The sequence below is a fragment of the Triticum aestivum genome, chromosome 1D (assembly GCF_018294505.1).
Source record: "Triticum aestivum cultivar Chinese Spring chromosome 1D, IWGSC CS RefSeq v2.1, whole genome shotgun sequence".
NCBI classification, from domain to species: domain Eukaryota; kingdom Viridiplantae; phylum Streptophyta; class Magnoliopsida; order Poales; family Poaceae; genus Triticum; species Triticum aestivum.
In genome coordinates, this window is record NC_057796.1 from 63352136 (window position 1) to 63376586 (window position 24451).

General features: G+C 41.0%; 1 pseudogene; it reads left to right on the forward strand.

The window, feature by feature from the left end:
• Nucleotides 1–855: 855 nt before the first annotated feature.
• On the forward strand, nt 856–4168 carry LOC123157874 (alpha-xylosidase 1-like; annotated as a pseudogene).
• Nucleotides 4169–24451: the final 20283 nt, after the last annotated feature.

The following is a 24451-nucleotide window of genomic DNA, read 5'->3' on the forward strand; positions in this document are numbered from 1 at the left end:
TGCAGAGACCGTCGCCACTGTCTTCCATCGAACCACCTTCAGAGTAGGTACTGACGCATCAACCTTGACAGGCCTACCGTCGACACCATCATGGCGCCAAAAAATGCCACCTCCCTCCGCGCGTCCATCATCACATTCGTAGCCAAGAACTTGTTGCGCTGCATTGCCAAGACTTCATGTCGTCGATGCGTCACATGAAACACCGTCCCATCCGCGTCCTCCATCCAGCAGCTGCTCCGAAATAACGCCCTCATGAGGGAGGGCGATATCGAGAGCGTCGCCATCGCCCGATCCGGGATACCCAGATCTGGAGTTTCCCCGGAGTAATGGGAGTGGGTAGAAGGTGGTTGCAATGGCAATGCCTTCAACGAGGTAACGGCGCGTAGACGCTACCATCGCTTGCCGGATCTCGGTTTTCACCGGCAGCCCCGCCTCCCCAACTCACCGCCGGGACTAGCCATGGGCTCTAGGGATCCGCCACAACCAGCCGGCTGACCACCTCTGGCGGAGGAGGCCACCACCGCCAATCCCGGGGCCAAAGCCCCTGGCTTCCTCGTGTTGCGGGACGAACCCAGGAGCCTGCGTGCCGTCCTCGGAGTCGACGAGACACAACAGGTACTGTAGCCTGGGTCACGGCTCGTCCGAACCCATCTAAGGCTGGTCATAGTGGGAGTAACATAGGTAGTAACATAGATGCCACATAAGCAAAAATGGTGATGTGGAGTATTTAATGAGAAGAGAGGCAAATAGAGTAACATAATATGTTACCATCACATAGCGCTTCCCAATACATAATGAGTCTACAAAGTAATAAATGAAGGCATCTATGTTACCACACCTATGACAATACCCACTATGAAGGTAGTAACATCTCTATTTCTAATGTCTGAGTTGGTGAATAGTATCCATAGTTTATTTTTGCTGGGTTTTTTCGTCCCCTCCTCCACCTCACTGGTTTAGTTTCGTGTCACCTTCTCACACAATGAAAAATATCTGAACGGATCAGAACTTTCCATGTTAGCGCAAATTGTTTAGTAAAGTCTTTATCTGAAAGAATCAGTCACGATCAATCTCTAAAGATCAAATCTAAATTAATTAAGATTACCTTAAATCACTCAATCACATTAATTAGGAAATAAATAATCGATTTCAAAGAAACATGCTTCCCCTAGCGAGCCGCGCTCGTCTCTCTCTCCTCGCGTTAGCAATTCCTCTCCCCAATTACGCTCGTGCCCAGGGTTCCTTGCGCCGCCACCGCATGGAAGTTGATCGACGAGCTCCGCTTCCTGCTGCCTCACCCCTCTGCCTCCCTCTCTCCCTCTCGTAACCTCCTCGCTCTCTCCACCAGATGCGGCCGCCATCCCACGCAACTACACGATTTTTCTGGAACGTCCCCAAGGCGGGATCCGCCGCCGCCAGTCACTTGATCGGGTCAGGGCAAGGAGCCATGGACGCAGCCGCCATCCCATTCCGTCTCGTCCTTCCATCCCACTTCATACGCACGAGAAAGAAAAGGAAACCTCCTCCTCTGGCGTTTTCTGTTTTCTCTTTACCAAATCAAACGTATCCCTTCTTCACTTAGAAAAAATAACGAACGCACCTTCTCAGATTCCCATCCAGGACTAGGTCTGACCCCTGCTCTCTGTGTGCCGCCGCCGGCCGCCGCTCTCCCGGTTGCAAGCTGCTGCCGCGTCATCCTGCACACGCACGCCGGCGCCACCCCGCACGCGCACGCCCTGGCTTCTTCCTGTTTGAATGCCTTAGTATCCTCGACGTTGGCCGCCTCCTCCGGCGCCACCCCGCTCGCGCATGCCCCGACTTGTTTGAATGCCACCGTATCCTCGCCGTTGGCCGCCTCCTCCGGCGCCACACGACGCCATGTCACCACACCGCCTCACCTCTCTGCCACCCCCTGCTGGACCCCGTAACAACCGAAGCCCTGAATTTCATGGATGTAGGTTTCCAAATCCATGTCTGCATCAGTGCCATCTTCGCCAGGTGTTCGGTGTGCCGCAGGTCAGTCAGTCCTGATAGAGCCCAAGGGAGCAGCCGTTCATCCTTACGCGCTCCACGTTCGTCGGCTCCGGCGCCTACGCCGCGCACCGGACCAGCGACAACAAGGGCACCTGGGAGGACCTCCGCTACTCCATCTCCACCATGCTCAACTTCGGCATCTTCGGCATGCCCATGGTCGGCGCGCCGACATTTGCGGCTTCTACCCGGCCAACTCGCCACCGCTGGAGGAGCTGTGCAGCTGATGGATCGAGCTCGGCGCCTTCTACCCCTTCTCCATGGACCACGCCAACTTAGCTTCCGCAAGGCAGGAGCTCTACCAGAGGCAGTCTGTGGCGAGGTTGGCACGGAACGCGCTCGGCATGCGCTACAGGATGCTCCCGTACCTCTACATGCTCAACTACCAGGCGCACCTCACCAGCGCGCCGGTGCGCGGCCGCTCTTCTTCTCGTTCCCGGACTTCGCGCCGTGCTACGGCGTGCCCAACCAGTTCCTGCTGGGCGCCGACGTCATGGTGCCCCCCATCCTCGAGCAGGGCGCCAGCTCCGTGAACGCCTTGTTCCCACCGGGCATGTGGTACAACCTTTGCGACACGAGCAAGGCGGTGGTGTCCACGGGCTCCGGCGCAGCCGTCAGGCTCCCCGCGCAGCTGAACGAGGGCAACGTGCACGTGCACGAGGGCACGGTCCTGCCGCTGCAGCGCGGCGGCACCATCTCCCGGGACGCGCGCGCGACGGCGTTCACGCTGGTGGTCGCGTTCCCGCTCGGCGCGGACAACACGGACGCGGAGGGCGCTGTGTACATGGACGACGATGAGCAGCCGGCCATGGTGCTCGCCGAGGGGCAGGCGACTTAGGCACGGTTCCACGCGGCCGTGCGCGGCGGCAAGGAAGGTCACGGTGCGGTCGGACGTGGCCATGGGGAGCTACAGCATGAGCAAGGTACTGCTTTGAGGCACACGGCATTGCATGCACGACTGTTGCACGACGCCTCAAATTCAGCCGTCAAATCATAGAATGAAGTGCAGCTCATCCATTTGATTGTAAACAAAAATGCTATGCTTACGGAATTCATTGGTTCGTACTTGAAATTATGTGATCTACCCGGTCCCACCTCAAGCAAAAGATAATGCAAGTGCAGTGCTGTCACATCTCAGAATATACTATATTTCCCGTGTGAATGCATATGCCCAATAAATTTAGCAAAAATTGCTAATTTGTTATTGTATCATTTATTTATTTGTAAAGTTTGTTTACACAATATCATTTTCTTATCCAAACATGGACACTATTTTGGTAAAAATAAGGGTGCAGATAGGTAACAATTTTCAATCACTAGATATTTTGTTAACCTAATATTGTTTTTTGTTCTTCTCACTCAAGAAAAGATGATTCAATGAAGTGTACCTTTAGGTTTCACCAATATATAGCAGAACTTAGATCGAGTCATGGATTCTTTAGGTGCGTGTAGTGACTTGGGAGCTTAGCTAGGCATGCCCCTCACCGACGAAAAAGCAAGAGAGCCTGAGCGCCTTTCACGATCCATGGCTCCACGTACGCCCAAAGTTTTCTAGATTTTATGGAGCAAATTGGTTGATGAGTTGAGAGGATAATTTGTTGTTGTTGGTTTTAGGAGGATGTTGGCAAATTACAACCATTGAGCATTGCAAATAATAACAGGTGGTAGAACTTTGCTAGCCATTGGCAACAAAACAAATCAGATGGGACAACATGCTTTCTACTTCCCATTAGATAAAATATCACAAATTGATCATTTCTTCAGTTTAAGAACTTTTTTTAATGGGTATCCTTCACCTATATCCAGGGAAAAGAAGAGCACGTTGATTGCTTGCTATCTATGATTTCCAACCAGCCTAAGGTGCATAAGTTGGAAATAAATCTTTCTTACGAATATCTGCTAGGTTTTGTATCTTCTCCATTTTGGCTTTCATCTCAACGCCTTTGATTGATCTTTTAAACATGAAAAAGGGAAATTTAGACTATATGTTAGAAAAACATATTATGTTTTTTGTACAGAAACCTTTACAATGATCTCAAATATTCATTGAGATGTACGAGTTGTGTGAGCTTGACGTGACAATGAAGGCACAAAGCTGGTTGTGGTGAAGGTCAGCTTGGTCGCAGTATGGATCTGAGCTCAACAAGGTTGTGGTTGCTGTGGTACTGCGGTTTGGCCGGCGTAAGAAGGTGGTTGGGGAGCGGGAGGAGGATGTAGGAGAGGAAGAAGACATGCATGGAAGTTGGTTGGCAAAAAAATTATTCTGGCGATCGATTCCATAGTATTCACTAAACAAATTGATAAAGGGCTATGGGGGCAATACGTTAGACATGCCCTTAGATGACCTGATTGATTCATTTACCGTAGAAATTACTGCACGTTCAGTATCATTAGTACCAACATGTTTTTACATTATTTTTCTTACTCAGTCCATGATATTAGATTCAACACGAGATTAGCTGCCATGGGATAGACAACATCTCATCTTACAATATGGTAAGGTATTTTATCCTTTGATGTCATCGTTTATTGTTTCTAATAGCTACCACTTGTAGATTTATCTTTCATATGCATTCATCGGCCGCACACCGGGTATATATTCTAGACCCTATCCGAGGCATTTACTGAAATTGCAAATATGTGCAACGGAATTCAATGACGCACTTGAAATAAACGAACTCGACTGAAATTCCGATATATCTAGATGGCAATGTTTTTTAGAAGGTTTCTCAAATTTCTCATTGACCATTCAATTGTTTTTCATGCATGAAACAGACAATATCTTGGTAAAGTGTGCTAGAATAGGTTAATTGCAATTAGCACACAACAGGGTGTGGGTGGCCGAGCAACCACCCGATAACCTCTCCTCCACTCCCCATTCTTCAATCTTTTAGGATTCATGCAATTTTGAGTGTTTGCATCTGCATGCTGTTTTGGGTTCTCGGGTTTTTTTAATCTCAATCTTTGGATAGGACCGCAACTTCTTAAGTCTGGGAGCTGTAAAAAAAAGAAGAAGAGCATGCCTAATCCATCCAAATTAAAATAAATATTTCATATGACGCTTTGGAGACACATGACCAATGGAACACTTTACAAACTTACATGCTTAGGCAGGTTCATAGGTTGATAGCAAGGATCATATATGCTGTTTGGTTTAATTTGATACAAAAATCTATTTCTACAATTAGTTGATATTAAGGAATAGTAACTAAAAACTTCTAGAGGTTTACATCTGTGAACTTGTCAAGAAATGGACTGTAAAATGTTTTTTATGTGGAAGCATAAAAATTAGTTCACTATTTTGTTTTTGTAAAACGGATCGTTACTCGCCAATTTGTATAGTTAAATCCATCTATTAAGGATACATCATTGAAAAGTATTATTTTTTTACTTTCATTCACTTCCTTAGTCGGGTGTTGAAATGTTGGGAGATTACAAAGTTCCTGCTCTATTCACGCATGGTGGAGGCAACCCAACAATTTGTTACGGGAGCCAACAGAGAAAGGAGTTGAGGAACCCGCATCATGGGAGAGTCATCGAGGGGAATCCGGATAAAGTGAGACACTGCATTGTATATATATGGTCAGAATATAGAATCATGTTATGCATACAATGCATGGTGAGTATTCTTTGTTGCACATTAAATCTTTCACGTGAAAGCTCGTGCAGGTTGGTTATGAGCTGAAAATGAAATTTATATTGTACTTGTTGAAGTACCGAGCGAAAGAAGCTAAAGACAACATTCCCGACGTTGTACGGGAATATCTCAAGCGTATTAAGTATAATTTAGTTTGTAACAGATAATTATTTGGATCATTGCCTATTTTGTATCACTAGTAGAAAAAGGGTCAAATGTGAAGCACATTAGTGTCGGTTTGATTTTGAGCCGGCACTAATGTGTCCATTAGTGCCGGTTCCAATGGCTAGGCGGGCGGAGATCATTAGTACCGGTTCGTGAGCAACCTTTAGTGCCGGTTCGTGTCACGAACCGGTACTAATGAGGCTGCGTCAGGCTGTGGTCAGGCTGGGGCCCCACGGGCACCTTTAGTACCGGTTCGTGCCATGAACCGGTACTATAGTTTCTTAGTAAGCTGTTTTTTACTCCCACCTCGCGAAGAGAGAGGCACTAGGAGCGGTTTATAAGCCCTGAGTGCAGAGACGGTGAAGGAGAGGCGCAATGCTCATCTGTACGTTGCTTCGCTTTATTCCTTGAGGAATAGTGTAGACTGCACGGAGCTATGTGCAGTGCAGTTTGCACTATTCCGAAAGGCTTGAAGCTAATTAACTAGCACTGTGCCTCTTTTTTATATTTAATAACTTATTACAACTCCGGACTTCTTGTGTTACGGCAAAAACTGGAGGCACTTCGTGTACAAACCGGACAATCTCTCTTGAAGTATCAGGGTTTCTAACGAGAACTCATCTATTACATGGGCACTTCATTTTTTTAAACTTATTACAACTCCAGACTTTTTTGCGTTCCGTACACACCATTCAAAGCGACGTCATCAATTTTCAAAACTTTCTGACATCATTTGCTATTTTTCAGTCATTTACCGATTTGTTTAGAGAGCTAAATGACCGTGAAATTGAAAATCACTACAAAATGAACTCTGAAAATGTCAAAACTTGGCATGGTATCATCATTTCACCCACCTAGCATGTGCAAAAGAGTAGAGAGGGTTACGGCAAAAACTGGACGCACTTCGTGTACAAACTGGACAATCTCTTTCGGAGTATCAGGGTTTCGGACGAGAACTCATCTGTTACACTGGCACTTCATTTTTTTAAACTTATTACAACTCCAGACTTTTTTTGCGTTCCGTACGCACCATTCAAAGCGACGTCATCAATTTTCAAAACTTTCTGACATCATTTGCTATTTTTCAGTCATTTACCGATTTGTTTAGAGAGCTAAATGACCGTGAAATTGAAAATCACTACAAAATGAACTCTGAAAATGTCGAAACTTGGCATGGTATCATCATTTCACCCACATAGCATGTGCAAAAGAGTAGAGAGGGTTACGGCAAAAACTGGACGCACTTCGTGTACAAACTGGACAATCTCTTTCGAAGTATCAGGGTTTCTGACGAGAACTCATCTGTTACATGGGCACTTCATTTTTTTAAACTTATTACAACTCCAGACTTTTTTGCGTTCCGTACGCACCATTCAAAGCGACGTCATCAATTTTCAAAACTTTCTGACATCATTTGCTATTTTTTAGTCATTTACCGATTTGTTTAGAGAGCTAAATGACCGTGAAATTGAAAATCACTACAAAATGAACTCTGAAAATGTCGAAACTTGGCATGGTATCATCATTTCACCCACATAGCATGTGCAAAAGAGTAGAGAGGGTTACGGCAAAAACTGGACGCACTTCGTGTACAAACTGGACAATCTCTTTCGAAGTATCAGGGTTTCTGACGAGAACTCATCTGTTACATGGCACTTCATTTTTTTAAACTTATTACAACTCCAGACTTTTTTGCGTTCCGTACGCACCATTCAAAGCGACGTCATCAATTTTCAAAACTTTCTGACATCATTTGCTATTTTTAGTCATTTACCGATTTGTTTAGAGAGCTAAATGACCGTGAAATTGAAAATCACTACAAAATGAACTCTGAAAATGTCGAAACTTGGCATGGTATCATCATTTCACCCACATAGCATGTGCAAAAGAGTAGAGAGGGTTACGGCAAAAACTGGACGCACTTCGTGTACAAACTGGACAATCTCTTTCGGAGTATCAGGGTTTCGGACGAGAACTCATCTGTTACACTGGCACTTCATTTTTTAAACTTATTACAACTCCAGACTTTTTTTGCGTTCCGTACGCACCATTCAAAGCGACGTCATCAATTTTCAAAACTTTCTGACATCATTTGCTATTTTTCAGTCATTTACCGATTTGTTTAGAGAGCTAAATGACCGTGAAATTGAAAATCACTACAAAATGAACTCTGAAAATGTCGAAACTTGGCATGGTATCATCATTTCACCCACATAGCATGTGCAAAAGAGTAGAGAGGGTTACGGCAAAAACTGGACGCACTTCGTGTACAAACTGGACAATCTCTTTCGGAGTATCAGGGTTTCGGACGAGAACTCATCTGTTACACTGGCACTTCATTTTTTTAAACTTATTACAACTCCAGACTTTTTTTGCGTTCCGTACGCACCATTCAAAGCGACGTCATCAATTTTCAAAACTTTCTGACATCATTTGCTATTTTTCAGTCATTTACCGATTTGTTTAGAGAGCTAAATGACCGTGAAATTGAAAATCACTACAAAATGAACTCTGAAAATGTCGAAACTTGGCATGGTATCATCATTTCACCCACATAGCATGTGCAAAAGAGTAGAGAGGGTTACGGCAAAAACTGGACGCACTTCGTGTACAAACTGGACAATCTCTTTCGGAGTATCAGGGTTTCGGACGAGAACTCATCTGTTACACTGGCACTTCATTTTTTTAAACTTATTACAACTCCAGACTTTTTTGCGTTCCGTACGCACCATTCAAAGCGACGTCATCAATTTTCAAAACTTTCTGACATCATTTGCTATTTTTCAGTCATTTACCGATTTGTTTAGAGAGCTAAATGACCGTGAAATTGAAAATCACTACAAAATGAACTCTGAAAATGTCGAAACTTGGCATGGTATCATCATTTCACCCACATAGCATGTGCAAAAGAGTAGAGAGGGTTACGGCAAAAACTGGACGCACTTCGTGTACAAACTGGACAATCTCTTTCGGAAGTATCAGGGTTTCGGACGAGAACTCATCTGTTACACTGGCACTTCATTTTTTTAAACTTATTACAACTCCAGACTTTTTTGCGTTCCGTACGCACCATTCAAAGCGACGTCATCAATTTTCAAAACTTTCTGACATCATTTGCTATTTTTCAGTCATTTACCGATTTGTTTAGAGAGCTAAATGACCGTGAAATTGAAAATCACTACAAAATGAACTCTGAAAATGTCGAAACTTGGCATGGTATCATCATTTCACCCACATAGCATGTGCAAAAGAGTAGAGAGGGTTACGGCAAAAACTGGACGCACTTCGTGTACAAACTGGACAATCTCTTTCGGAGTATCAGGGTTTCGGACGAGAACTCATCTGTTACACTGGCACTTCATTTTTTTAAACTTATTACAACTCCAGACTTTTTTGCGTTCCGTACGCACCATTCAAAGCGACGTCATCAATTTTCAAAACTTTCTGACATCATTTGCTATTTTTTAGTCATTTACCGATTTGTTTAGAGAGCTAAATGACCGTGAAATTGAAAATCACTACAAAATGAACTCTGAAAATGTCGAAACTTGGCATGGTATCATCATTTCACCCACATAGCATGTGCAAAAGAGTAGAGAGGGTTACGGCAAAAACTGGACGCACTTCGTGTACAAACTGGACAATCTCTTTCGAAGTATCAGGGTTTCGGACGAGAACTCATCTGTTACACTGGCACTTCATTTTTTTAAACTTATTACAACTCCAGACTTTTTTGCGTTCCGTACGCACCATTCAAAGCGACGTCATCAATTTTCAAAACTTTCTGACATCATTTGCTATTTTTTAGTCATTTACCGATTTGTTTAGAGAGCTAAATGACCGTGAAATTGAAAATCACTACAAAATGAACTCTGAAAATGTCGAAACTTGGCATGGTATCATCATTTCACCCACATAGCATGTGCAAAAGAGTAGAGAGGGTTACGGCAAAAACTGGACGCACTTCGTGTACAAACTGGACAATCTCTTTCGGAAGTATCAGGGTTTCGGACGAGAACTCATCTGTTACACTGGCACTTCATTTTTTTAAACTTATTACAACTCCAGACTTTTTTGCGTTCCGTACGCACCATTCAAAGCGACGTCATCAATTTTCAAAACTTTCTGACATCATTTGCTATTTTTCAGTCATTTACCGATTTGTTTAGAGAGCTAAATGACCGTGAAATTGAAAATCACTACAAAATGAACTCTGAAAATGTCGAAACTTGGCATGGTATCATCATTTCACCCACATAGCATGTGCAAAAGAGTAGAGAGGGTTACGGCAAAAACTGGACGCACTTCGTGTACAAACTGGACAATCTCTTTCGGAGTATCAGGGTTTCGGACGAGAACTCATCTGTTACACTGGCACTTCATTTTTTTAAACTTATTACAACTCCAGACTTTTTTGCGTTCCGTACGCACCATTCAAAGCGACGTCATCAATTTTCAAAACTTTCTGACATCATTTGCTATTTTTCAGTCATTTACCGATTTGTTTAGAGAGCTAAATGACCGTGAAATTGAAAATCACTACAAAATGAACTCTGAAAATGTCGAAACTTGGCATGGTATCATCATTTCACCCACATAGCATGTGCAAAAGAGTAGAGAGGGTTACGGCAAAAACTGGACGCACTTCGTGTACAAACTGGACAATCTCTTTCGAAGTATCAGGGTTTCTGACGAGAACTCATCTGTTACATGGGCACTTCATTTTTTTAAACTTATTACAACTCCAGACTTTTTTGCGTTCCGTACGCACCATTCAAAGCGACGTCATCAATTTTCAAAACTTTCTGACATCATTTGCTATTTTTCAGTCATTTACCGATTTGTTTAGAGAGGTAAATGACCGTGAAATTGAAAATCACTACAAAATGAACTCTGAAAATGTCGAAACTTGGCATGGTATCATCATTTCACCCACATAGCATGTGCAAAAGAGTAGAGAGGGTTACGGCAAAAACTGGACGCACTTCGTGTACAAACTGGACAATCTCTTTCGGAGTATCAGGGTTTCGGACGAGAACTCATCTGTTACACTGGCACTTCATTTTTTTAAACTTATTACAACTCCAGACTTTTTTGCGTTCCGTACGCACCATTCAAAGCGACGTCATCAATTTTCAAAACTTTCTGACATCATTTGCTATTTTTCAGTCATTTACCGATTTGTTTAGAGAGCTAAATGACCGTGAAATTGAAAATCACTACAAAATGAACTCTGAAAATGTCGAAACTTGGCATGGTATCATCATTTCACCCACATAGCATGTGCAAAAGAGTAGAGAGGGTTACGGCAAAAACTGGACGCACTTCGTGTACAAACTGGACAATCTCTTTCGAAGTATCAGGGTTTCGGACGAGAACTCATCTGTTACATGGGCACTTCATTTTTTTAAACTTATTACAACTCCAGACTTTTTTGCGTTCCGTACGCACCATTCAAAGCGACGTCATCAATTTTCAAAACTTTCTGACATCATTTGCTATTTTTCAGTCATTTACCGATTTGTTTAGAGAGCTAAATGACCGTGAAATTGAAAATCACTACAAAATGAACTCTGAAAATGTCGAAACTTGGCATGGTATCATCATTTCACCCACATAGCATGTGCAAAAGAGTAGAGAGGGTTACGGCAAAAACTGGACGCACTTCGTGTACAAACTGGACAATCTCTTTCGGAGTATCAGGGTTTCTGACGAGAACTCATCTGTTACACTGGCACTTCATTTTTTTAAACTTATTACAACTCCAGACTTTTTTGCGTTCCGTACGCACCATTCAAAGCGACGTCATCAATTTTCAAAACTTTCTGACATCATTTGCTATTTTTCAGTCATTTACCGATTTGTTTAGAGAGCTAAATGACCGTGAAATTGAAAATCACTACAAAATGAACTCTGAAAATGTCGAAACTTGGCATGGTATCATCATTTCACCCACATAGCATGTGCAAAAGAGTAGAGAGGGTTACGGCAAAAACTGGACGCACTTCGTGTACAAACTGGACAATCTCTTTCGGAGTATCAGGGTTTCGGACGAGAACTCATCTGTTACACTGGCACTTCATTTTTTTAAACTTATTACAACTCCAGACTTTTTTTGCGTTCCGTACGCACCATTCAAAGCGACGTCATCAATTTTCAAAACTTTCTGACATCATTTGCTATTTTTCAGTCATTTACCGATTTGTTTAGAGAGCTAAATGACCGTGAAATTGAAAATCACTACAAAATGAACTCTGAAAATGTCGAAACTTGGCATGGTATCATCATTTCACCCACATAGCATGTGCAAAAGAGTAGAGAGGGTTACGGCAAAAACTGGACGCACTTCGTGTACAAACTGGACAATCTCTTTCGAAGTATCAGGGTTTCGGACGAGAACTCATCTGTTACATGGGCACTTCATTTTTTTAAACTTATTACAACTCCAGACTTTTTTGCGTTCCGTACGCACCATTCAAAGCGACGTCATCAATTTTCAAAACTTTCTGACATCATTTGCTATTTTTAGTCATTTACCGATTTGTTTAGAGAGCTAAATGACCGTGAAATTGAAAATCACTACAAAATGAACTCTGAAAATGTCGAAACTTGGCATGGTATCATCATTTCACCCACATAGCATGTGCAAAAGAGTAGAGAGGGTTACGGCAAAAACTGGACGCACTTCGTGTACAAACTGGACAATCTCTTTCGGAGTATCAGGGTTTCGGACGAGAACTCATCTGTTACACTGGCACTTCATTTTTTTAAACTTATTACAACTCCAGACTTTTTTGCGTTCCGTACGCACCATTCAAAGCGACGTCATCAATTTTCAAACTTTCTGACATCATTTGCTATTTTTCAGTCATTTACCGATTTGTTTAGAGAGCTAAATGACCGTGAAATTGAAAATCACTACAAAATGAACTCTGAAAATGTCGAAACTTGGCATGGTATCATCATTTCACCCACATAGCATGTGCAAAAGAGTAGAGAGGGTTACGGCAAAAACTGGACGCACTTCGTGTACAAACTGGACAATCTCTTTCGGAGTATCAGGGTTTCGGACGAGAACTCATCTGTTACACTGGCACTTCATTTTTTTAAACTTATTACAACTCCAGACTTTTTTGCGTTCCGTACGCACCATTCAAAGCGACGTCATCAATTTTCAAACTTTCTGACATCATTTGCTATTTTTCAGTCATTTACCGATTTGTTTAGAGAGCTAAATGACCGTGAAATTGAAAATCACTACAAAATGAACTCTGAAAATGTCGAAACTTGGCATGGTATCATCATTTCACCCACATAGCATGTGCAAAAGAGTAGAGAGGGTTACGGCAAAAACTGGACGCACTTCGTGTACAAACTGGACAATCTCTTTCGGAGTATCAGGGTTTCGGACGAGAACTCATCTGTTACACTGGCACTTCATTTTTTTAAACTTATTACAACTCCAGACTTTTTTGCGTTCCGTACGCACCATTCAAAGCGACGTCATCAATTTTCAAAACTTTCTGACATCATTTGCTATTTTTCAGTCATTTACCGATTTGTTTAGAGAGCTAAATGACCGTGAAATTGAAAATCACTACAAAATGAACTCTGAAAATGTCGAAACTTGGCATGGTATCATCATTTCACCCACATAGCATGTGCAAAAGAGTAGAGAGGGTTACGGCAAAAACTGGACGCACTTCGTGTACAAACTGGACAATCTCTTTCGAAGTATCAGGGTTTCGGACGAGAACTCATCTGTTACACTGGGCACTTCATTTTTTTAAACTTATTACAACTCCAGACTTTTTTGCGTTCCGTACGCACCATTCAAAGCGACGTCATCAATTTTCAAAACTTTCTGACATCATTTGCTATTTTTCAGTCATTTACCGATTTGTTTAGAGAGCTAAATGACCGTGAAATTGAAAATCACTACAAAATGAACTCTGAAAATGTCGAAACTTGGCATGGTATCATCATTTCACCCACATAGCATGTGCAAAAGAGTAGAGAGGGTTACGGCAAAAACTGGACGCACTTCGTGTACAAACTGGACAATCTCTTTCGGAGTATCAGGGTTTCGGACGAGAACTCATCTGTTACACTGGCACTTCATTTTTTTAAACTTATTACAACTCCAGACTTTTTTTGCGTTCCGTACGCACCATTCAAAGCGACGTCATCAATTTTCAAAACTTTCTGACATCATTTGCTATTTTTCAGTCATTTACCGATTTGTTTAGAGAGCTAAATGACCGTGAAATTGAAAATCACTACAAAATGAACTCTGAAAATGTCGAAACTTGGCATGGTATCATCATTTCACCCACATAGCATGTGCAAAAGAGTAGAGAGGGTTACGGCAAAAACTGGACGCACTTCGTGTACAAACTGGACAATCTCTTTCGGAGTATCAGGGTTTCGGACGAGAACTCATCTGTTACACTGGCACTTCATTTTTTAAACTTATTACAACTCCAGACTTTTTTGCGTTCCGTACGCACCATTCAAAGCGACGTCATCAATTTTCAAAACTTTCTGACATCATTTGCTATTTTTCAGTCATTTACCGATTTGTTTAGAGAGCTAAATGACCGTGAAATTGAAAATCACTACAAAATGAACTCTGAAAATGTCGAAACTTGGCATGGTATCATCATTTCACCCACATAGCATGTGCAAAAGAGTAGAGAGGGTTACGGCAAAAACTGGACGCACTTCGTGTACAAACTGGACAATCTCTTTCGGAGTATCAGGGTTTCGGACGAGAACTCATCTGTTACACTGGCACTTCATTTTTTAAACTTATTACAACTCCAGACTTTTTTTGCGTTCCGTACGCACCATTCAAAGCGACGTCATCAATTTTCAAAACTTTCTGACATCATTTGCTATTTTTCAGTCATTTACCGATTTGTTTAGAGAGCTAAATGACCGTGAAATTGAAAATCACTACAAAATGAACTCTGAAAATGTCGAAACTTGGCATGGTATCATCATTTCACCCACATAGCATGTGCAAAAGAGTAGAGAGGGTTACGGCAAAAACTGGACGCACTTCGTGTACAAACTGGACAATCTCTTTCGAAGTATCAGGGTTTCTGACGAGAACTCATCTGTTACATGGGCACTTCATTTTTTTAAACTTATTACAACTCCAGACTTTTTTGCGTTCCGTACACACCATTCAAAGCGACGTCATCAATTTTCAAAACTTTCTGACATCATTTGCTATTTTTCAGTCATTTACCGATTTGTTTAGAGAGCTAAATGACCGTGAAATTGAAAATCACTACAAAATGAACTCTGAAAATGTCGAAACTTGGCATGGTATCATCATTTCACCCACATAGCATGTGCAAAAGAGTAGAGAGGGTTACGGCAAAAACTGGACGCACTTCGTGTACAAACTGGACAATCTCTTTCGGAGTATCAGGGTTTCGGACGAGAACTCATCTGTTACACTGGCACTTCATTTTTTTAAACTTATTACAACTCCAGACTTTTTTTGCGTTCCGTACGCACCATTCAAAGCGACGTCATCAATTTTCAAAACTTTCTGACATCATTTGCTATTTTTCAGTCATTTACCGATTTGTTTAGAGAGCTAAATGACCGTGAAATTGAAAATCACTACAAAATGAACTCTGAAAATGTCGAAACTTGGCATGGTATCATCATTTCACCCACATAGCATGTGCAAAAGAGTAGAGAGGGTTACGGCAAAAACTGGACGCACTTCGTGTACAAACTGGACAATCTCTTTCGGAGTATCAGGGTTTCGGACGAGAACTCATCTGTTACACTGGCACTTCATTTTTTAAACTTATTACAACTCCAGACTTTTTTTGCGTTCCGTACGCACCATTCAAAGCGACGTCATCAATTTTCAAAACTTTCTGACATCATTTGCTATTTTTCAGTCATTTACCGATTTGTTTAGAGAGCTAAATGACCGTGAAATTGAAAATCACTACAAAATGAACTCTGAAAATGTCGAAACTTGGCATGGTATCATCATTTCACCCACATAGCATGTGCAAAAGAGTAGAGAGGGTTACGGCAAAAACTGGACGCACTTCGTGTACAAACTGGACAATCTCTTTCGGAGTATCAGGGTTTCGGACGAGAACTCATCTGTTACACTGGCACTTCATTTTTTTAAACTTATTACAACTCCATACTTTTTTGCGTTCCGTACGCACCATTCAAAGCGACGTCATCAATTTTCAAAACTTTCTGACATCATTTGCTATTTTTCAGTCATTTACCGATTTGTTTAGAGAGCTAAATGACCGTGAAATTGAAAATCACTACAAAATGAACTCTGAAAATGTCGAAACTTGGCATGGTATCATCATTTCACCCACATAGCATGTGCAAAAGAGTAGAGAGGGTTACGGCAAAAACTGGACGCACTTCGTGTACAAACTGGACAATCTCTTTCGAAGTATCAGGGTTTCGGACGAGAACTCATCTGTTACACTGGCACTTCATTTTTTTAAACTTATTACAACTCCAGACTTTTTTTGCGTTCCGTACGCACCATTCAAAGCGACGTCATCAATTTTCAAAACTTTCTGACATCATTTGCTATTTTTCAGTCATTTACCGATTTGTTTAGAGAGCTAAATGACCGTGAAATTGAAAATCACTACAAAATGAACTCTGAAAATGTCGAAACTTGGCATGGTATCATCATTTCACCCACATAGCATGTGCAAAAGAGTAGAGAGGGTTACGGCAAAAACTGGACGCACTTCGTGTACAAACTGGACAATCTCTTTCGGAGTATCAGGGTTTCGGACGAGAACTCATCTGTTACACTGGCACTTCATTTTTTTAAACTTATTACAACTCCAGACTTTTTTGCGTTCCGTACGCACCATTCAAAGCGACGTCATCAATTTTCAAAACTTTCTGACATCATTTGCTATTTTTCAGTCATTTACCGATTTGTTTAGAGAGCTAAATGACCGTGAAATTGAAAATCACTACAAAATGAACTCTGAAAATGTCGAAACTTGGCATGGTATCATCATTTCACCCACATAGCATGTGCAAAAGAGTAGAGAGGGTTACGGCAAAAACTGGACGCACTTCGTGTACAAACTGGACAATCTCTTTCGGAGTATCAGGGTTTCGGAGGAGAACTCATCTGTTACACTGGCACTTCATTTTTTTAAACTTATTACAACTCCAGACTTTTTTGCGTTCCGTACACACCATTCAAAGCGACGTCATCAATTTTCAAAACTTTCTGACATCATTTGCTATTTTTCAGTCATTTACCGATTTGTTTAGAGAGCTAAATGACCGTGAAATTGAAAATCACTACAAAATGAACTCTGAAAATGTCGAAACTTGGCATGGTATCATAATTTCACCCACATAGCATGTGCAAAAGATTAGAGAGGGTTACGGCAAAAACTGGACGCACTTCGTGTACAAACTGGACAATCTCTTTCGGAGTATCAGGGTTTCTGACGAGAACTCATCTGTTACACTGGCACGTCATTTTTTTAAACTTATTACAACTCCAGACTTTTTTGCGTTCCGTACACACCATTCAAAGCGACGTCATCAATTTTCAAACTTTCTGACATCATTTGCTATTTTTCAGTCATTTACCGATTTGTTTAGAGAGCTAAATGACCGTGAAATTGAAAATCACTACAAAATGAACTCTGAAAATGTCGAAACTTGGCATGGTATCATCATTTCACCCACATAGCATGTGCAAAAGAGTAGAGAGGGTTACGGCAAAAACTGGACGCACTTCGTGTACAAACTGGACAATCTCTTTCGGAGTATCAGGGTTTCGGACGAGAACTCATCTGTTACACTGGCACTTCATTTTTTAAACTTATTACAACTCCAGACTTTTTTTGCGTTCCGTACACACCATTCAAAGCGACGTCATCAATTTTCAAAACTTTCTGACATCATTTGCTATTTTTCAGTCATTTACCGATTTGTTTAGAGAGCTAAATGACCGTGAAATTGAAAATCACTACAAAATGAACTCTGAAAATGTCGAAACTTGGCATGGTATCATCATTTCACCCACATAGCATGTGCAAAAGAGTAGAGAGGGTTACGGCAAAAACTGGACGCACTTCGTGTACAAACTGGACAATCTCTTTCGGAGTATCAGGGTTTCTGACGAGAACTCATCTGTTACACTGGCACTTCATTTTTTTAAACTTATTACAACTCCAGACTTTTTTGCGTTCCGTACACACCATTCAAAGCGACGTCATCAATTTTCAAAACTTTCTGACATCATTTGCTATTTTTCAGTCATTTACCGATTTGTTTAGAGAGCTAAATGACCGTGAAATTGAAAATCACTACAAAATGAACTCTGAAAATGTCGAAACTTGGCATGGTATCATCATTTCACCAACATAGCAAGTCGAAAAGGGTAGAGAGGGTTACGGCAAAAATTGGACGCACTTCGTGTACAAACTGGACAATCTCTTTCGGAGTATCAGCGTTTCGGACGAGAACTCATATGTTACACAGGCACTTCAATTTTCAAAACTTTCTGACATCATTTGCTATTTTTCAGTCATTTACCGATTTGTTTAGAGAGCTAAATGACCGTGAAATTGAAAATCACTACTAAATGAACTCTGAAAATGTCGAAACTCTGCATGGTATCATCATTTCACCCACATAGCATGTGCAAAAGAGTAGATAAGGTTACGGCAAAAACTGGACGCACATCGAGTACAAACTGGACAATCTCTTTCGGAGTATCAGGGTTTCTGACGAGAACTCATCTGTTACACTGGCACTTCATTTTTTTAAACTTATGACAACTCCAGACTTTTTTGCGTTCCGTACACACTATTCAAAGCGACGTCATCAATTTTCAAAACTTTCTGACATCATTTGCTATTTTTTAGTCATTTACCGATTTATTTAGAAAGCTAAATGACCGTGAAATTGAAAATCACTACAAAATGAACTCTGAAAATGTCGAAACTTGGCATGGTATCATCATTTCACCCACATAGCATGTGCAAAAGAGTAGAGAGGGTTACGGAAAAAACTGGACGCACTTTGTGTACAAACTGGACAATCTCTTTCGGAGTATCAGGGTTTCGGACGAGAACTCATCTGTTACACTGGCACTTCATTTTTTTAAACTTATTACAACTCCAGACTTTTTTTGCGTTCCGTACGCACCATTCAAAGCGACGTCATCAATTTTCAACACTTTCTGACATCATTTGCTATTTTTCAGTCATTTACCGATTTGTTTAGAGAGCTAAATGACCGTGAAATTGAAAATCACTACAAAATGAAATCTGAAAATGTCGAAACTTGGCATGGTATCATCATTTCACCCACATAGCATGTGCAAAAGAGTAGAGAGGGTTACGGCAAAAACTGGACGCACTTCGTGTACAAACTGGACAATCTCTTTCGAAGTATCAGGGTTTCGGACGAGAACTCATCTGTTACACTGGCACTTCATTTTTTAAACTTATTACAACTCCAGACTTTTTTGCGTTCCGTACGCACCATTCAAAGCGACGTCATTTATTTTCAAAACTTTCTGACATCATTTGCTATTTTTCAGTCATTTACCGATTTGTTTAGAGAGCTAAATGACCGTGAAATTGAAAATCACTACAAAATGAACTCTGAAAATGTCGAAACTTGGCATGGTATCATCATTTCACCCACATAGCATGTGCAAAAGAGTAGAGAGGGTTACGGCAAAAACTGGACGCACTTCGTGTACAAACTGGACAATCTCTTTCGGAGTATCAGGGTTTCGGACGAGAACTCATCTGTTACACTGGCACTTCATTTTTTAAACTTATTACAACTCCAGACTTTTTTGCGTTCCGTACGCACCATTCAAAGCGACTTCATCAATTTTCAAAACTTTCTGACATCATTTGCTATTTTTCAGTCATTTACCGATTTGTTTAGAGAGCTAAATGACCGTGAAATTGAAAATCACTACAAAATGAACTCTGAAAATGTCGAAACTTGGCATGGTATCATCATTTCACCCACATAGCATGTGCAAAAGAGTAGAGAGGGTTACGGCAAAACTGGACGCACTTCGTGTACAAACTGGACAATCTCTTTCGAAGTATCAGGGTTTCTGACGAGAACTCATCTGTTACATGGGCACTTCATTTTTTAAACTTATTACAACTCCAGACTTTTTTGCGTTCCGTACACACCATTCAAAGCGACGTCATCAATTTTCAACACTTTCTGACATCATTTGCTATTTTTCAGTCATTTACCGATTTGTTTAGAGAGCTAAATGACCGTGAAATTGAAAATCACTACAAAATGAACTCTGAAAATGTCGAAACTTGGCATGGTATCATCATTTCACCCACATAGCATGTGCAAAAGAGTAGAGAGGGTTACGGCAAAAACTGGACGCACTTCGTGTACAAACTGGACAATCTCTTTCGAAGTATCAGGGTTTCTGACGAGAACTCATCTGTTACATGGCACTTCATTTTTTTAAACTTATTACAACTCCAGACTTTTTTGCGTTCCGTACACACCATTCAAAGCGACGTCATCAATTTTCAAAACTTTCTGACATCATTTGCTATTTTTCAGTCATTTACCGATTTGTTTAGAGAGCTAAATGACCGTGAAATTGAAAATCACTACAAAATGAACTCTGAAAATGTCGAAACTTGGCATGGTATCATCATTTCACCCACATAGCATGTGCAAAAGAGTAGAGAGGGTTACGGCAAAAACTGGACGCACTTCGTGTACAAACTGGACAATCTCTTTCGGAGTATCAGGGTTTCGGACGAGAACTCATCTGTTACACTGGCACTTCATTTTTTTAAACTTATTACAACTCCAGACTTTTTTGCGTTCCGTACGCACCATTCAAAGCGACGTCATCAATTTTCAAAACTTTCTGACATCATTTGCTATTTTTAGTCATTTACCGATTTGTTTAGAGAGCTAAATGACCGTGAAATTGAAAATCACTACAAAATGAACTCTGAAAATGTCGAAACTTGGCATGGTATCATCATTTCACCCACATAGCATGTGCAAAAGAGTAGAGAGGGTTACGGCAAAAACTGGACGCACTTCGTGTACAAACTGGACAATCTCTTTCGGAGTATCAGGGTTTCGGACGAGAACTCATCTGTTACACTGGCACTTCATTTTTTTAAACTTATTACAACTCCAGACTTTTTTGCGTTCCGTACGCACCATTCAAAGCGACGTCATCAATTTTCAACACTTTCTGACATCATTTGCTATTTTTCAGTCATTTACCGATTTGTTTAGAGAGCTAAATGACCGTGAAATTGAAAATCACTACAAAATGAACTCTGAAAATGTCGAAACTTGGCATGGTATCATCATTTCACCCACATAGCATGTGCAAAAGAGTAGAGAGGGTTACGGCAAAAACTGGACGCACTTCGTGTACAAACTGGACAATCTCTTTCGGAGTATCAGGGTTTCGGACGAGAACTCATCTGTTACACTGGCACTTCATTTTTTAAACTTATTACAACTCCAGACTTTTTTGCGTTCCGTACGCACCATTCAAAGCGACGTCATCAATTTTCAACACTTTCTGACATCATTTGCTATTTTCAGTCATTTACCGATTTGTTTAGAGAGCTAAATGACCGTGAAATTGAAAATCACTACAAAATGAACTCAGAAAATGTCGAAACTTGGCATGGTATCATCATTTCACCCACATAGCATGTGCAAAATAGTAGAGAGGGTTACGGCAAAAACTGGATGCACTTCGTGTACAAACTGGACAATCTCTTTCGGAGTATCAGGGTTTCGGATGAGAACTCATCTGTTACACTGGCACTTCATTTTTTTAAACTTATTACAACTCCAGACTTTTTTGCGTTCCGTACGCACCATTCAAAGCGACGTCATCAGTTTTCAACACTTTCTGACAGCATTTGCTATTTTTCAGTCATTTACCGATTTGGGGAAAAGAAAAAAACTATATAAAAAACTAATCAGAAATAAATAGAAGAAAATAAAAAAAAGAAGAAAAGAAAAAATATATAAAAAAACTACTCAGAAATAAATAGAAGAAAATAAATAAAGAAGAAAAGAAAAAAAACTATATAAAAAAATTTCAACACTTTGTGACAGCATTTGCTATGTTTCAGTCATTTACCGATTTGGGAAAAGAAAAAAACTATATAAAAAACTAATCAGAAATAAATAGAAGAAAATAAAAAAGCAGAAAAGAAAAATACTATATAAAAACTACTCAGAAATAAATAGAAGAAAATAATTAAAGAAGAAACGAAGAAAACTATATAAAAATTATTGGGGCGCTGCCCTGTGGGCCTGCTAGACCACGGGCGTGGAAATTCAGGCCCATAAGGGCCAGCAGGCTCACAGGGCAGCGTGCCATAGTTAGGCCCAGAAGCCTGCTTTACAAGGGAGTTCAAAGTAGCAGCTGCGGCTGGGTTTATAAACCAGTGCGGCTGCCCTTCGCCCGGCGAGGTGGGACTAAACTTTTTACACCGCGGGTGGCAGCGCACCCCTTTTAGTACCGGTTGGTGGCCCAACCCGGTACTAAAGGTGGGTCTTTAGTACCGGTTGGAGCCACCAACCGGTACTAAAGGCCTGCTCTTCCCGCCTCTTGGCCTGGCCAAAATAGGCCTTTAGTACCGGTTGGTGGATCAAACCAGTACTAATGGCCACCGCTATATAAGCACCACTTACGAATATTTTCAGTTCGTTTCAGTTTCTTCTTCGCCCCCGTCGCCGCCCCTGTCGCGCCCCAGCCCGTCCCTGCCGCCGTCGTCGTCGCCGCCCCCGTCGCCGTCGTCGCCGTCGTCGCCGCCCCCGTCGCCGCCCCAGCCGGCCCCCGTCGTCGCGCGACCCGCCGCGCCGTCGTCGTCGTCTCGCGCCGTCGCCCCCGGCCCGCCGCCCGTCTTCGCCGTCCCCGTCGCCCCCGGCCCGCCGCCCCGTACGTGTCGCCGTCTCACACCGTCGCCCCCGGCCCGCCGCCCGTACGCCGCCGCCCCGCTCGTACACACACACACACATTTTTTACTTATTTTCTGTTTTCTGTTGTTTAGATTAATGCATGCCAAATTTTCTGTTGAATTAATATAACTAGTTTATTTTTAGTAAATGCTTAGTTGAACTAGTTGAATTAATACAACTAGTTTATTTTTAGTAAGAAAATTTAGGTATATGAGATTTGATGATCTAATTAAAATATTACTATATATAGCTACTTTATATATTTTAGTAAGAAAATTAATATAACTAGTTCATTTTTAGTAAATTCTTAGTTGAATTTGTTGAATTAATAGGACTAGTTTATTTTTAGTAAGAAAATTTAGGTATATGAGATTTGATGATCTAATTAAAATATTACTATATATAGCTACTTTATATATATTTTTTAGTAAGAAAATTAATAGAACTAGTTTATTTTTAGTAAGAAAATTTAGATATATGAGATTTGATGATCTAATTAAAATATTACTATATAGAACTAGCTACTTTATTTTAGTAAAAAAATTAATAGAACAAGTTTATTTTTATTAAATGCCTAGTTGAATTAGTTGAATTAATAGAACTAGTTGAACTAATAGAAGTAGTTGAATTAGTTGAATTAATAGAACTAGTAAGTGTTTAATGTTTCACCTATATGAACATAGAAAATGTCGTCTGACGACGAAAAAGATTTCATTAAGTGCGAATTCTGTGAAGACCAGCGCGGCCTGTGCGACAGAAATTTCCTTGTTGATGGTAGGCGCTTCAGCATCAAGCTGGATGAGACCTTCGAAGTGGATACAGTAAGTCACAACGACAACTCTTTTTTCGTAATTAAGCATGACTTATATATGCTTCATTTGCTTCAACTTATAATTTTAAATTTTCATTATTCTACTAGCGCATCCCCTGCCATGCAAGAATTTTTGTCTTGGATAAGATAGGTTTCAGTGCTATGGAAACTATGGAGGTAAAGAGAGTTTACCTGAAGACCCAGCATGGTTATACTTTCAACGTCAAATTATACAATGCAAACACGTACACCTATTTTGAATGCAAAACTTGGCAAGCACTATGCAAGGCTTATGCATTTGAGCCTGATATGGTTATCACCTTTGATATTCGTCCGGAAGATGATATTGAAGGTAATAGAGACATCTGGGTCGATGTGCAGACACCTCCAATTCTACCATTATGTGAGTTTCTCAACCATATTTATGTCTTTGATATTGTTTATTCAAAAATAGTTGACAACTAATTTCTATTGACAGCTTATTTCCATTCAAGCAAACATGTCCGGCGCTTGGTAGACAGGACCTACTACTGTTCCGGAGCTGAACTAAACTGCGAGGAGATAAGTCATTATGTTTCATGGCTTGAGGATCTTGATGCTGTTAAGAGAAATCATTTTCCTGAATTTGAAAATCTTAGTACTCAAAACGTGCGACCAATAGTGATCGTATTGAACTACGGTCACATGTATTTAGGAAAGATGGTAAGATTTTTACTATTAGTCCTCAGTGCATCTTTTGCATACATTATTTTTCAAGCTAAACTTTCATTGCTAAGTATATTAATTACTATACGATGTTC